Source organism: Mobula birostris, chromosome 26 (genome assembly GCF_030028105.1).
Source record: "Mobula birostris isolate sMobBir1 chromosome 26, sMobBir1.hap1, whole genome shotgun sequence".
Lineage (NCBI taxonomy): Eukaryota > Metazoa > Chordata > Chondrichthyes > Myliobatiformes > Myliobatidae > Mobula > Mobula birostris.
Genome location: NC_092395.1, coordinates 17,225,340 through 17,241,578, shown reverse-complemented (window position 1 = coordinate 17,241,578; position 16,239 = coordinate 17,225,340). Strand labels below are relative to the sequence as shown.

The 16,239-nt window shown below is 43.3% G+C and overlaps 1 protein-coding gene across 2 annotated transcripts in view; it reads right to left on the bottom strand.

Moving 5' to 3' along the window:
- LOC140188288 (guanine nucleotide-binding protein G(q) subunit alpha-like) overlaps nt 1-16,239 on the bottom strand; it is a 125,801-nt gene that overhangs the window by 95,080 nt on the left and 14,482 nt on the right. Inside the window, exon 1 of one of the 2 annotated variants that reach the window (XM_072244392.1) lies at nt 431-476. The exons of the other annotated variant lie outside the window; for it this stretch is intronic. The gene's annotated coding sequence lies outside the window, so the exon portion shown is untranslated. Of the gene's footprint in view, nt 1-430; nt 477-16,239 lie in introns of those variants that run through there. 2 annotated transcript variants of the gene reach the window in all.

The window sequence follows — 16,239 nt, the reverse complement described above, 5'->3', positions numbered from 1 at the left end:
GCAGAATATCTGAAGTAAATACAGCTTACCCATCATAATTAGACACTGGTGTTCGAAAAAAAAAACCTGTCCCTCAAGTAAACCATGAAACACAGTTTTAAAGAAATGTCAGCAAAGCTGAAAAAAAAGATGGATCACAGTAAAGAACTTTTAGCCCACTGTTTGTGTTACAGGGAGCCAGGTGCAATATTTAAGTCTGAATTTTGTCTGCATTTCAAAAGATAATCAATTATACTCTTCACTTCTCAGATTGTTTAACAAGACACCTTACAAAAATAAAAGAAAATCACATCCAGCCAATAACTCTTACATTGCCAGTTAATATAAAACTTATCAAAAATACAGCTGTACACAAGCCAAATTAACTATGCCAGTGACTCCAAATTATATCCAGCAAAACTATGGCAAATTCACAACCATATTCACTAACCTTCATCCAATGCAGTGGCTCTGAAAAACTTCAAGCTTGATCAAACGTTACTACCTTTCATGCCCCTGGTGTGCAATAAAGATTGGTGTATCAATTTTCAAATTACAAGTTCTCTGTCATATTCCCAACAGTAAGAAATTTTGATTGCACTGGAGCAACTCACTTTAATACCAATATAACACAATGTAATATGTAAACAAATATGCTACACCACATCAAAACAGCCAGCTCATGAGGCAGAAGCAACTGCTTTTGACCCAAGAATAAAGACTTCAAAGTCTAATCATCTTCAAACAACATAAACTGGAAGTTTCATTATACAAACTGATTTTCAAAAGGGAGTTCAAATTTATTATTTTTCATTTTCCATTAAAATGAGTAATTATTTACCGTAAAATTACTTGTACAGAGCTGTCAGATGGTAAGCACCACTACATAGACATAGCAACAACAGAGGGCTGGTCACACATTTCCAAATCAGGTAGGTTATGTGCAACTTAAACAGCAATCATCAAGTGTTATGTTCTTATCTGCCTGCTGCCCCTTTGTGGTGGTAGAGGCTGTGGGCTTGGGAGCTGCTATCATACAAGCGTGACGAGCTAAACTGCAGTACATTTTGTCAATGGTACTCATTAGCAGCACTGTGCATTGACTGCAAATGAATATTTAAAGTAGCTGATTAGATGCCAATCAACTGGACTGCTTTCTCTTGGATGGTGTCAACTCTCATGAGAATTGATGGAGCTACTCATCTACATGAAGAGTACTCAATCATGCTCCAATTCAGGTATTGAGCAGCAAGTTATGCACTGCAGGATACCCCAGATCAGAATCAGAATCGGGTTTATTATCACCAGCATGTAATGTGAAATTTGATAACTTAGCAGCAGTTCAATGTAATACATAATCTAGCAGGGAAAAAAATAGTAATAAATAATAATGATCAATTACATATATTGAATAGATTTTAAAAATGCAAAAACAGAAATACTGTATATTAAAAAAACTGAGGTAGTGTCCAAAGATTCAATGCCCATTTAGGAATCGGATGACAAAGGGGAAGAAGCTGTTCCTGAATCGCTGAGTGTGTGCCTTCAGACTTCCGTACCTCCTACTTGAGGTAGCAGTGAGAAAATGGCATGCCCTGGGTGCTGGAGGTCCTTAACAACGGACACTGCCTTAATGAGACACTGCTCCCTAAAGACGTGCTGGGTACTCTGTAGGCTAGTGTCCAAAATGGAGCTGACTAGATTTACAACCTTCTGCAGTTTCTTTTGGTCCTGTGCAGTAGCCTCTCCATACCAGACAGTGATGCACCCTGTCAGAATGCTCTCCAGTGTACAACTATAGAAGTTATTCAGTGCATTTGCTGGTATGCCAGATCTCTTCAAACTCCTAATAAAGTATAGCTGCTGTCTTGCCTTCTTTATAACTACATTGATATGTTGGGACCAGGTTAGATTCTTAGTGATCTTGACACCCAGGAACTTGAAGCTGCTCACTCTCCCCACTTCTGATCCCTCTATGAGGATTGATATATGTTCCTTCGTCTTACCCTTCCTGAAATCCACAATCAGCTCTTTCATCTTACTGATGTTGAGTGCCAGGTTGTTGCTGCGGCACCACTCAACTAGTTGGCATATCTCACTCCCGTACGCCCTCTTGTCAGCACCTGAGATTCTACCAACAATGGTTGTATCGTCAACAAATTTATAGATGGTATTTGAGCTATGCCTAGCCAGTCTTGCATATAGAGTAGAACAGTGGACTAAGCACACATCCCTAAGGTGTGTCAGTGTTGATCGTCAGCGAGAAGGAAATGTTATCACCAATCCGCACAGACTGTGGTCTTCCAGTTAGGAAGTCCAGGATGCAAGTGCAGAGGGAGATACAGAGGCCCAGGTTCTGCAACTTCTCAATCAGGATTGTAAGAATGATGGTATTAAATGCTGAGCTATAGTCGATGAACAGCATCCTGACATAGGCGTTTGTGTTGTCCAGGTGGTCTAAAGCCGTGTGGAGAGCCATTGAGATTGCGTCTACCATCGACCTATTGTGGCGATAGGCAAATTACAATTGGTCCAGGTCCTTGCTGAGGCAGGAGTTCAGTCTAGTCGTGACCAACCTCACAGAAATAGTTGAAAGGCATAACAAAGACAGACTATCATTTAACTGTGACATTTAAGTGAAATACAGAACAAATTAGAACACTACCAATACTACTACAGTATTATAACATTGTATATAGTTCCTTACAGTTATTGATGGAAAAATTAATCGCTACCGTGTTCTTTTGAATGACAGTAAATGAACACATCATGCAGATAATGGAATACTTTCATTACCATCCTGCATAAAGTCAAAATAAAAAACAAAATGATGAAAAATCACTGCTCTTTGAATCGACATTTGCCAATTCAAATGGATAGTATAATACAAGCACACGCAACTGATGCTATTTAGAAACTGTTTGCTTCATAACATCTGAAGGGTTCGAGCATCTCCAAGCCCGAATGCTTGAAACCAGTGCGCCAAGCAGTTCTGAACTGGCTTACTGCTTATTTCTCACCAACTATCAGTGACAAAAATCGCTACTTTTTCCAGCACAAACACATTCAACTAACGCCATTTAAAAATTATTAACTAATTAAAGTATGGTGTAGAGGCTAGCAGCCACACAAGTGCACACAACTGATGTTAGTTAGAAACTCTTTGGCAACAGTATTCTGTCCCAATTAAGCAGCAGTGTCCCAAATAAACAAAGGCTACGCTCTTAATTATTTTTGTTATTTTTGAGTTATCCCAAATAAGCGACTGCCCCAATTAACTGATGGCCCAATTAACCAGAATCCACCGTACTAAAAAGTCCAAGTAATTAAGGGTCACATGGAACTGGCCAATAAGAATTGAGGCAAGCACGAATCATCCTGAATGCCAAGCAATTGAACCTTCTTGGTCAACCTCCTATTACAGGACCTTATCGAAGGCCTTGCTAAAGCCCATCCACTGCTTTGTCTTCAACAACTTTCCTGGTGAGTTCCTCAAAAAACAGTAATTGGTTAGATGCAATCTACCACTCAGAAAGCCACCATGACCATCTCCAATCAGGCCCTGTCTATCCAAATATATATTCTGTCCCTTTAGAATACTTTCCAATAACTTTTTCAGCACTGATGGAAAGCTTATCACCCTATAATTTCCAGGCTTATTCTTAGCTTTTCTTAAACAATGGATCACCAGTATCTAACCTCCAATCATCCAGCAACTCTCTGCATAAAAAACTTACCCCTAACAACTCCTCTGTACCTACTTCAAAGCTCCTTAAAACTGTGCTCTCTCACGCTAGCCATTCTAGCCCTGGGAAAAAGCCTCTGACTATCCACATGATCAATGCCTCTCATCATCTTATACACCTCTATCAGGTCACCTCTCATCCTCCTTCACTCCAAGGAGAAAAGGCCAAGTTCACTCAACCTCTTCTCATAAGGCATGCTCCCCAATCCAGGCAACATCCTTGTAAATCTCCTCTGCACCTTTTCTATGATTTCCATGTCCTTCCTGTAGTGAGGCAGCCAGAACTGAGCACAGTACTCCAAGTGGGGTCTGACCATTTAACTGAGCTGCAACATTACCTCTCGGCTCCTAAACTCAATCCCACAATTGATGAAGGCCAATGCACTGTATGCTTTCTTAACCCCAGAATTAACCTGCGCAGCAGCTTTGAGTGTCCTATGGACTCGGACCCTAAGATCCCTCTGATCCTCCACACTGCCAAAAGTCTTACCATTAATACTATATTCTGCCATCATATTTGACCAACCAAAATTAACCACCTCACACTTATCTGGGCTGAACTCCATCTGCCACTTCTCAGCCCAGTTTTGCATCCTATCAATGACCCACTGTAACCTCTGACAGCCCCCCACACTACCCAACTTTTGTGTCATCAGCAAATTTACTAACCCATCCCTCCACTTCTTCATCCAGGTCATTTCTAAAAATCAAGAAGAGCAGGGGTCCCAAAACAGATCCCTGAGGCACACCACTGATGACCGACCTCCATACAGAATATGACCCGTCTGCAACCACTCTTTGCCTTCTGTGGGCAAGCCACTTCTGGATCCACAAAGCAATGTCCCCTTGGATCCCATGCCTCCTTACTTTCTCAATAAGCCTTGCATGGGGTACCTTGTATATGCATTTCAGCAAGGCATTTGACACTACATCTACTGCTCTACCTTCATCAATGTGTTTAGTCACATCCTCAAGAAATTCAATCAGGCTGATAAGGCATGACCTCCCGTTGACAAAGCCATGCCGAATAATCCTAATCATATTTTGCTTCTCCAAATGTTCATAAATCCTGCCTCTCAGGATCTTCTCCATTAACTTACCAATCACTGAAGTAAGACTCACTGATCTATGATTTCCTGGGCTATCTCTACTCCCTTTTTTGAATAAGGGAACAACATCCACAACCCTCCACTTCTCTGGAACCTCTCCCATCCCCATTGATGATAGAAAGATCATCACCAGAGACTCAGCAATCTCCTCCCTTGCCTCCCACAGTAGCCAGGGGTACATCTCGTCAAGTCCCGTTGACATATCCAACTTGATGCTTTCCAAAAGCTCCAGCACATCCTCTTTCTTAAAACCTACATGCTCAAGCTTTTCAGTCCGCTGTAAGTCATTCCTACAATCACCAAGATCCTTTTCCGTAGTGAATACTGAAGCAAAGTACTCATTAAGAACCTCCGCTACCTCCTCCGGTTCCATACACACTATTCCACTGTCACACTTGATTGGTTCTATTCTCTCACGTCTTATCCTCTTGCTCTTCACATACTTGTAGAATGCCTTGGGGTTTTCCTTAATTCTGTCCGCCAGGGCCTTCTCATGGCCCCTTCTGGCTCTCCTAATTTCTTTCTTAAGCTCCTTCCTGCTAGCCTTATAATCTTCAAGATCTCTATCATTACCTAGTTTTTTTGAACCTTTCGTAAGCTTGTTTCTTCTTGACTAGATTTACAACAGCCTTTGCTGCTGAAATGTCTCGTTAGTAACTCCATTGCATTTTGAAGCCGACAGGATAACAAATCAGTTAGGCTGACTTTGGCCCCCACAACCAAAACATTAAAATACTGTTGAAAACCAGCTTGTAGACTGTACTCTTCCTAAAAGCAGAAAGTATTCCAACATATTCCTTTTAAACCATCATGAAAGGAATGACTACAGAATTAATAGCCTGATCTGTTACTGTAGCTGTATTTCTGTGTGTGGTTAGTTAAGTTTCTGGTCAATAGTGGCCACTATAATGTTCATGGTGGGAGACTGTGATAACAAAACCTTTGCATTTGAAAGTTAGATGGTTAGACTGTTAATGGCACTCAGTGATATTATACTAATTAGCCTGTGCCACAATGTTATCTAGGACTTGCTGCAAGCAGGCAAGGAAAGCCTCAGCAGCCATATCTCTGACATTGAGAATGGTTTTGTAGATCAGGAGGCAAGAGGGGACAGAGTAGGGCAGAAATGCTACTGGATTCATTAGTCTGGGAAACAGACAGGAGATTCTATGGATGAAAAAGTGACTCCTGGATGGTACATTGCATTACAGAGACATCTCAGGTTGAGTCCGCAAACATGAGGAAATCTGCAGATGCTGGAATTGCAATACACATAAAAGTTGCTGGTGAATGCAGTAGGCCAGGCAGCATCTCTAGGAAGAGGTACAGTCGACGTTTCAGGCCGAGACCCTTCGTCAGGACTAACTGAAAGAAGAGCTAGTAAGAGATTTGAAAATGGTAGGGGGAGAGGGAGATCCGAAAAGATAGGACAAGACAGGAGGGGGAGGGATGGAGCCAAGAGGTGGACAGTTGATTGGCAAAAGGGGTACGAGAGGATCATGGGACATGAGGCCTAGGGAGAAAGAAAAGGGGGAGTGGGGGAATGCCCAGAGGATGGTCAAGGGGTATTGCGAGAGGGACAGAGGGAGAAAAAGGAGAGAGAGAAAAAGAACCTGTGTGTATATAAATAAATAAATAAATAACAGATGGGGTACGCAGGGCATTAGCAGAAGTTTGAGAAGTCAATGTTCATGCCATCAGGTTGGAGGCTACTCAGATGGAATATAAGGTGTTGTTCCTCCAACCTGAGTGTGGCTTCATCTTTACAGTAGAGGAGGCCATGGATAGACATATCAGAATGGGAATGGGACGAGGAATTAAAATGTGTGGCCACTGGAAGATCCTGCCTTCTCTGGCGGACAGAGCGCACATGTTCAGCCAAACGATCTCCCAGTCTGCGTAGGGTCTCGCCAATATACAGAAGGCCGCATCGGGAGCACCAGACGCAGTACATCACCACAGCCGACTCACAGGTGAAGTGTCGCCTCACCTGGAAGGACTGTCTGGGGTTCTGAATGATAGTGAGGGAGGAAGTGTAAGGGCATCTGTAGCACTTGTTTCGCTTACAAGGATAAGTGCCAGGAGGGAGATTGCTGGGGAGGGATGGGGGGGGGGGAACGAATGGACAAGGGAGTCGCGTAGGGAGTCAGGTTGAGTCCACTGCATTCTTAAGGGGATGGGTGACCAGTCAGAAATCACAGTTCATATTTGTACCAATGACGATATGCAGGAAGGGTGATGAGGTCCTGCAAAGTGAGCTCAGGGAGTTGGATGCCAAGTTAAAAGACAGTATTCTCCAAGATGGTGATCTCAGGATTGTTACCAGTAATCGCATGCTCATAAGGCAAGAAATAAGAAAACAGTACAGTTTCACATGTGCCTAAGGGTGGGGGGTGGTCATCAGATTTTTGGATCATTAGAGTCATTTCTGTGGAAAATGGAACAGCTTACACCTGAACTGGAGGGGGACCAATATCCTTGTGGGAAGTTTTGCTAGTGCTGCTTAGAGGGTTTAAATTAGAGTTGCAGGGGGTTGGAAACTAGTGGCAGGGCAGCAAATGGAGTGACTGTGGGGATATTAAATGTTAAGTCTACAAGCAAAGACAGAACTGGCTGATGACCAATGATGACCAATATCCTTGTGGGAAGTTTTGCTAGTGCTGCTTAGAGGGTTTAAATTAGAGTTGCAGGGGATTGGAAACTAGTGGCAGGGCAGCAAATGGAGTGACTGTGGGGATATTAAATGTTAAGTCTACAAGCAAAGACAGAACTGGCTGATGACCAATGATCTGAGATGCATCTAGTTCAATGCAAGGAGTATTGCAGGCAAGGTGTGGATCAGCACATGGAATTATGATGTTGTGATCATTAGTGAGACTTGGCTGAACAAGGAGCACAACTAGCAGCTTAATATTCCAGGGTTCAGAATCAAGTTTAATATGTCATGAAATTTGTTTTATGGCAGCAGTACATTGCAATATATAAATGATAAAACACTATACATTTCACGGCAGTGCTCAGGACACACTGAGATAATATGGGTGGAATTAAGGAATAAAAAGGTGATTCATTAATGGGTCTATATTTATAGACCACCTAACACCCAGATGGATTTAGAGAAACAAATCTTTTGAGAAATCACAGACAGCTGGGAGGAAAAAAAGGTTGCAATAGCAGGTAATTTTATTTTTCCACATATCAACTAGGATTTCCATATTGTAAAGGAATCGGGTAGAATTTGTCAAATATGTTCAGAAAATTTCCTTAATATGTAGTGGCATCTATGAGAGAGCACAATAATGGGTATCTGTTTAGGAAATCAAAAAGGGCAGGGGACAGAAGTATGTATAGGGGGAAAACTTGGGATCTAGTGATTATAATTCCATTAGTTTCCACTTAATCATGGAGGACTGAACTGGTCCTCAGGTTGAGATTCTATATTGGAGTTCGGCCAATTTTGATGGCATCAGAAGGGATCTGGCAGGTGTGGATTAGGTTAGGCTAGGCTGTTTTCTAACAAAGAGATGCTTGGCAAGTGTAAGGCGTTAAAAGGGAAAATGCTGAGTACAGGCTCCTGTTAAAATAAAAGACAAGGTTATTAGGTTTAGAACATAGAAATCTACAGCACATCACAGGCCCTTTGGCGCACAATGTTGTGCCGACCATATAACCTACCCTGGAAACTGCCTAGAATTTTCCTATCGCATAGCCCTCTATTTTTCTAAGCTCCATGTACTGATCCAAGAGTCTCTTAAAAGACCCTATTGTACCTTCCATTACCACCTTTGCTGATAGTGCATTTCACACACCCACCACTGTGTGTGAAAAACTTACCTTTGACATCCCAAACAACAGGAATTCTGCAGATGCTGGAAATTCAAGCAACACACATCAAAGTTGCGGGTGAACGCAGCAGGCCAGGCAGCATCTGTAGGAAGAGTCCTGACGAAGGGTCTCGGCCTGAAACGTCGACTGCACCTCTTCCTACAGATGCTGCCTGGCCTGCTGCGTTCACCAGCAATTTTGATGTGTGTTCCTTTGACATCCCACTTGTACCTACTTCCAAGCACTTTAAAACTATGCCCCCTCATGTTAGCCACTTCAACCCTGGGGAAAAAGCCTCTGGCTATCCACACAATCAATGCCTCTCATCATCTTCTACACCTCTATTCGGTCACCTCTCATCCTTTGTCACTCCAAAGTGAAAAGGCCAGGTTCACTTAACTTAACTCATAAAGCATGCTCTCCAAATCCAGGCAACATCCTTGTACATCACCTCTGCACTCTTTCTATAGTATCCACATCCTTCCCTGTAGTAGGGTAACCAGAAAAGAACACAGTACTCCAAGTGGGGTCTAACTAAGGTCTTGCATAGCTGTAACATTACCTCACAGCTCTTGAACTCAATCCCCGAGTGGATGGCCAACATTCTCTGCACTGACTTCCAATTTGGCCTACTGAAATAAAACAATTCACACTTATCTGGATTGAACTCCATCTGCCACTTCTCAGCCCAGTTCTGCATCTTATCAATGTCGCGCTGTAACCTCTGGCAACCCTCCAGACTACCTACAACATCCCCAGCTTTTGTGTCATCAGCAAACTTACTCATCCACCCTCCTACTTCCTCATCCAGGTCATTTATAAATATCACAAAGAGGATGGGTCCCACAACAGATCCCTGCGGGACACAACTGGTCACCATTCTCCATGTAGAATACGAACCATCTACAACCACCCTTTGCCTTCTGCGGGCAAGCCAATTCTAGATCCACAAAGCACGGTCTCCTTGGACCCCATGCCTCATTTTCTGAATGAGCCTCACATGGGGAACATTATCAAATGCCTAACTGAAATCCATATACACAACATCCACTGCTCTACCTTCAATGTGTTTTGTTACATCTTCAAAGAATTCAATCAGGTTCGCAAGGCATGACCTGCCCTTCATGAAGCCATGCTGACTATCCCTAATCAGATTACATGTCTCCAAATGCTCATATATCCAGCCTCTCGAGATATTCTCCAACAACTTGTCCACCACTTTTTATTAAAGAAAGTAGCACATTGAGTTATTGATCACTTTACAACTTGATTATTTTGTAAATATAGCCCAGTGAAAGAGGGAATCTTAGTTACTGAAGGATTCTGAGGACCTGCTTTGCTGATAGGACCAAATGAGGTGCCTGAGGATTATAAAAAATACAAGAGAACACTTGAGAGAGAAATCAAGAGCACTAAATGAGGACACAACGTTGTTCTGATCGCCGTGAGAATTTCAGGGGTTTGTATACCTATATTAAGAGCAAAAGGATAGCAAGGGACAAAAATTGAATTTCAGCATGGTCATCTATGCATGAAACCAAAAGAGATGGGGATGATGTTAAATTAATTTTTACAACCAAATTCACTTGACAGACACAAAAACTATAGAACTAAGGTAAAAGAGTTGTGAGGTCATGGACTGTACCCAGATTATGGAGAAAAGAGATGACTGATTTGAGATGAATTAAGATAGATAAATCCCCAGGGCCTGACAAGGTGTTTACTTGGATCTTGTGGAAGGCAAGTACAGAAACTACAGAGATCCTGGCAGAGATATTTTAAATGTCCTTACCCATGGGGGAGATGCTGGAGCACTGGAGGTGGCTAATGCTGTTCTGTTGTTCAAATCTACACATCAGATGTGGAATTATAGGCAGGTGATCCTGACAACAGTTATGGGTAAAGTATTGGAAGGTACTCTAAGGGACAGAATATACAAGTATTTGGATAGACAGGGCCTGATTAGGGATAGTCATCATGGTAGGTCATCCCTTACCAATCTTACAGTTTTTAAGAGGTTACCACAAATTTTAATGAAGGGAAAGCAATAGATGTTGACTATATAGACGTTAGCAAGGCATTTGACAATGCCCCATATGTGAGGCTGGTCCAGAAAGTACAGTCACTTGGCATTCAGGATGAAGTAGTAAACTGGATTCAGCATTCACTTAGGGAGAGAAAGTACATTGGAGGGTCATCTCTCTGACTGCAAGTCTGTGACTTAGTGGGTGTGCCACAGAGGACAGTGTTGAATGTTGTTCATCATATGTATTAATGATTTAGATGATAATGTGGTAAACTGGATCAGCAATTTGCAGATGACACCAAGTTTGGGGGCGTACTGAGCAGTGAGGAAAGGCCATTGAAGCTTTCAGCATGATCTTGACTATCTGGGAAATTTAACGCAGACAAGTGTGAGGTGTTGCACTTCAGAGGACTTACACAGTGAATGATAGGGCTCTAAGGTATGTTGTAGGGCTCTGAAGTATGTTGTAGCTTCATCTTTACAGTAGAGGAGGCCGTGGATAGACATGTCAGAATGGGAATGGGATGTGGAATTAAAATGTGTGGCCACCGAGAGATCCTGCTTTCTCTGGCGGACAGAGCATAGGTGTTCAGCAAAGCGGTCTCCCAGGCTGCGTCGGGTCTCGACAATATATAGCAGGCCACATCGGGAGCACCGGACGCAGTATATCACCCCAGCCAACTCTCAGTGGCCACAGATTTTAATTCCACATCCCATTCCCATTCTGACATGTCTATCCACGGCCTCCTCTACTGTAAAGATGAAGCCACACTCATGTTGGAGGAACAGCACCTTATATTCCGTCTGGGTAGCCTCCAACCTGATGGCATGAACATCGACTTCTCTAACTTCCGCTAATGCCCCACCTCCCCCTCGTACCCCATCTTTTATTTTTATACACACATTCTTTCTCTCACTCTCCTTTTTCTCCCTCTGTCCCTCTGACTATACCCCTTGCCCATCCTTTGGTTCCCCCCCTCCCCTTGTCTTTCTTCCCGGACCTCCTGTCCCATAATCCTCTTGTATCCCTTTTGCCAATCACCTGTCCAGCTCTTGGCTCCATCCCTCCCCCTCCTGTCTTCTCCCATCATTTTGGATCTCCCCCTCCCACTTTCAAACTTCTTACTAACTCTTCCTTCAGCTAGTCCTGACGAAGGGTCTCTGCCTGAAACGCCGACTGTACCTCTTCCTAGAGATGCTGCCTGGCCTGCTGCGTTTACCAGCAACTTTGATGTGTGTTGCAAGAACTAGAAGCCATAGGTTTAGGATGAAAGGTGAAATATTGAGAGGAATCTAAGCAGAATCCTCTTCAGAGGGTGGTGTGAGTGTGGAATGAGCTGCCAGCAGAAGCTGTAGCTGCTGGTTCAATTAAAACATTTAAGGGAGGTTCGGATAGAGAAAGCGTGCATGGAGTCGAAGAAAGTTGTGTGGAACGAGCTTCCAGCAGAACTGGTTGAGGCAGGTTCAATGTTGTCATTTAAAGTTAAATTGGATAGATATATGGACAGGAAAGGAATGGAGGGTTATGGGCTGAATGCAGGTTGGTGGGACTAGGTGAGAGTAAGAGTTCGGCGCGGACTAGAAGGGCCAAGATGGCCTGTTTCCGTGCTGTAATTGTTATATAGTTATATGTTAAAAAGTAGGGGGAGTTCTTAATGATTACCTTCATTCAGTATTCTCTTGTCAATGGGGGTACTGATGGATGAGGACACCATATAAGCAGGCTAATATACTGAAGCATGTCAAAGTTTAAAACATAAGGTGTGCAGGAAAATTTGAAAAACATAATAGCCAAGTCCCCAGGGCCATTCACAATTTGACCAGGATACTACGGGAGGTGAGGGAAGAAACTGCTGCGCTTTAGGCTATGATCTCTGTGTCCTCAATGACCACAGGAATAGTACAAGAATGAAGAGTGGAAAATGTCATTCCTTTGTTCAAAACAAAGTTATAGGGATAACCCTGGGAATTATAGAACAGTAAGTTTTAAGTAATTGGTGGGAAAATTTCTGGAGAGGATTCATAGACAGAAGTTTTACAAGAATTTGCAGAAACAGTCTGATGAGGGATAGTCAGCATGGCTATGTGAAGGATCAGATTGTGCCTCAAGCCTGATTTGTCACTTCCTTAAAGAATTCAAACAAATTGTCCTGAAGGGTCTCAATTCGAAGTTTATTCCTCTTCATAGATGCTGCCTGACATGTTGAATTCCTCCAGCATTGTATGCGTTCATGAAGGTAGAGCAGTGGATGTGGTGCACAGTTATTTTAATTTCAGTAACTAACAAGGTTCAACATGGTAATCTCATTCAGAAAGCCAGAGGCCTGGGATCCAGTACATTTGCAGATGAAATGAAGTTGGTGGAGTTGTCGATAATGTGGAGGGCTGTCGTGGGTCACAATGGAACACTGATAGGATAAAACTCTGGTTAGACTATACTTAGAGTACTGTGTTCAGTTCTGGTTGCCAGATTATAGGAATGATGTGGAAACCAGAGAGAGGATACAGAGGAAACTTATCAGATGCTGCCTGGATTAGAGAGCACATCTTATGAGAAACACACAAAATGCTGGAAGAACTCAGCAGGCCAGGCGGCATCTATGGAGAAAAGTACAGTCGACGTTTCAGGCCGAAACCCTTCGGCAAGACTGGAGAAAAAAGGCTGAGGAGTAGATCTGAAAGGTGGCGGGGGAGGGGAGAGAGAAGTACCAGGTGAAAGATGAAATTTGGAAGGGAAGGGATGAAGCAGAGAGCTAGGAAGTTGATCTGTGAAAGAGACAGAAGGCCATGGAAGAAAGAAGGCGGGGGGGGGGGGGGAGAGAAGAGAGAGAGATCTCCGAAGGGTGGCGATGGGCGGACAAGGAGATCGCGAGACAGGGAAAAAGGGATGGGAAATGGTGAGGGTTGGTGGGGGGGGGGGGAGAGAGAGAGAGATGGGGAGGCATTACTGGAAGTCTGAGAAATCAGTGTTCATGTCATCAGGTTGGAGGCTACCCAAACGGAATACAAGGTGTTGTTCCTCCAACCCAAGTGTGGCCTTATCCCAACAGTGGACGAGGCCATTGATGAACATATTGGAATGGGAAGTGGAATTAAAATAGGTGGCCACTGGGAGATCCCACTTGTTCTGACGGACAGAGTGTAGATGCTCAGCAAAGTAGTCTCTCAATCTACGTCGGGTCTCACCAACATATAAGAGGCCACACTGGGTGCACCAAACACAGCATATGACCCCAAAAGACTCACAGGTGAAGTGTCGCCTCACCTGGAAGGACTGTTTGGGGCCCTGAATGGCAGTGAGGGAGGAGGTGTAGGGGCAGGTGAAGCACTTGTTCCGCTTGCAAAGGTAAGTGCCAGGAGGGAGATCAGTGAGGAAGGATGAATGGACAAGGGAGTGACATAGGGAACGATCCCTGCGGAAAACAGAAAGTGTGGGGAGATGTGTTTGGTGGTGGGATCCTGTTGGAGGTGGCGGAAGTTTCCAAGAGCTATGTGCTGGACATGTAGGCTGGTGGGTGGTAGGTGAGGTCAAGAGGAACCCCATCGCTGGTAGGGCGGTGAGAGAATGGGGTAAGAACAGATATGCGTTAAGTGGAAGAGATGCAGTTGAAGATAGCGTTGATAGTGGAGGAAGGAAAACCCCTTTCTTTGAAAAAGAAGGCATCTCTTTAGTTCCAGAATGAAAAGCCTCACCCTGGGAGCAGATGCGGCAGAGATGGAGGAATTAAGGGAAGGGAAGTAGCAGGGTGAGACAAGATATAGTCCAGGCAGCTATGAGAGTCCATTGGTTTATAATAGACACTGGTGGATAAGCTGCCTCTGGAGATAGAGACAGTGAGATCGAGAAAGGGAAGGGAAGTGTTGGAAATGGACTAAGTGAATTTGAGGGCAGGGTAGAAGTTAGAGGTAAAGTGGATAAAATGAACGAGTCAGCACAGGTGCAGGAAGCAACAACAATGCATTTGTCAATGTAGCATTGAAAAAGTGTGGGACGGACACCAGTGTAGGCTTGCAACATAGACCGTTCCACATAGACGACAAACAGGTAGGCGTAGCTGGGACCCACACGAGTGCCCATGGCTACCCCTTTTGTTTGAAGGAATTGGGAGGAGCCAAAGGAGAAATTATATAGAGTGAAGACAAGTTCCACTAGGCAAAGGACAGTGGTGGTAGAGGGGAACTGGTTGGGTCTGGAGTCCAGAAAGAAACTGAGAGCTTTTAAGCCTTCCTGGCGGGCGATGGAGGTATACAGGGACTGGGCATCCATAGTAAAAATAAGATGATGGGGGCCAGAGAAACTGAAATCCTTGAAGAGCCTGTGAGGTGTCACGGATGTAGGTAGGAAGGGACTGCACTAGGGACGCATAGAACAGAGTTGAGGTCTTGTGAAGACAGGTTGAGCAAACTAGGACTTTTTCTTTGAAGCGAAGCAGGATGAGAGGTAACATGATAAGAGATGTATTTCATGATTAGAGTCATTGACAGAGACTTTCCCTAGGGCAGAAATGGCTATAATGAGAGGGGATAATTTTAAGACGATTGGAGGACAGTACAGGGAGCATTTCAGAGATAGATTTTTTTTTTTAAATGCAGAATTACACAGAAAGTGGTGTGTGCGTGGAATGCACTGGTATAGACGGTGGTAGAGGCAGATACATGAAGGACGCTTAGATTGGCACATGAATAAAAGAAAAATGCAGACTGATGGGAGGGGGCTGTAGGGATATCGTACAGGTGCAGACTGATGTGATTAGACAGAAGATCAGGTTGGCATGGACTAGACAGCCAAAGGGCCTGTTTAGTGGTATTCTACAATTCCATGTTAACATTCAATTTATCCCGGAAATCAGCAGCAGCATCCTGACTTCTAGTGCAAGAACCATAATAATCTTCCTTTGTGCAATATGATACCATCTACAGGATTGATTTCTATTTGTTGCTGCAGAACTAGTCATATGCCTAGATGAGCTGTTCCAATAAAGGCAACAATGAAGACAATGAATAAGGTGATAAAATGTCAAGGTATGCTCTGTTCACAAAGCACAGGAGGATCTATGCAATTACAAACCTATCAAACTGCTCTCAAATTCTCAGCCAAATGAAGGAGCCTTTTGGCAGCGTCATCACACAGCACTTACTCACCATCAAGCTGTTCACCATTACTCAGCTGGGATTCTGCCAAGACTACTTGGTTTCTGAGTTAATTACCCTAGGTTCCAAATATTGGCAAAAAAGTGTTAGATCACATGGAACTCTCAACTTACAAACATTGTAGAAGGACATTAACTATAACTGTAACATTTATTACCTTTGCACACTTGAAAGAAATTAGCAATTGTCACCGAACGGTATAACTCTGTACAAATAGCTGGAAAAAATCATGGCTTTTAATGTGACCATATTAGATTTTATTCAGTTGCATATGGACTCATTTAATGGTGTTGCGCAAAGCAAAATAATGCATTTCAGTTGTTTTCCGAATGTATTCTTACTTCAGAATAAGTAAATAAACGCGTCAAGCATTTGTTCATACATGTTGGTTTATGATCTATGAC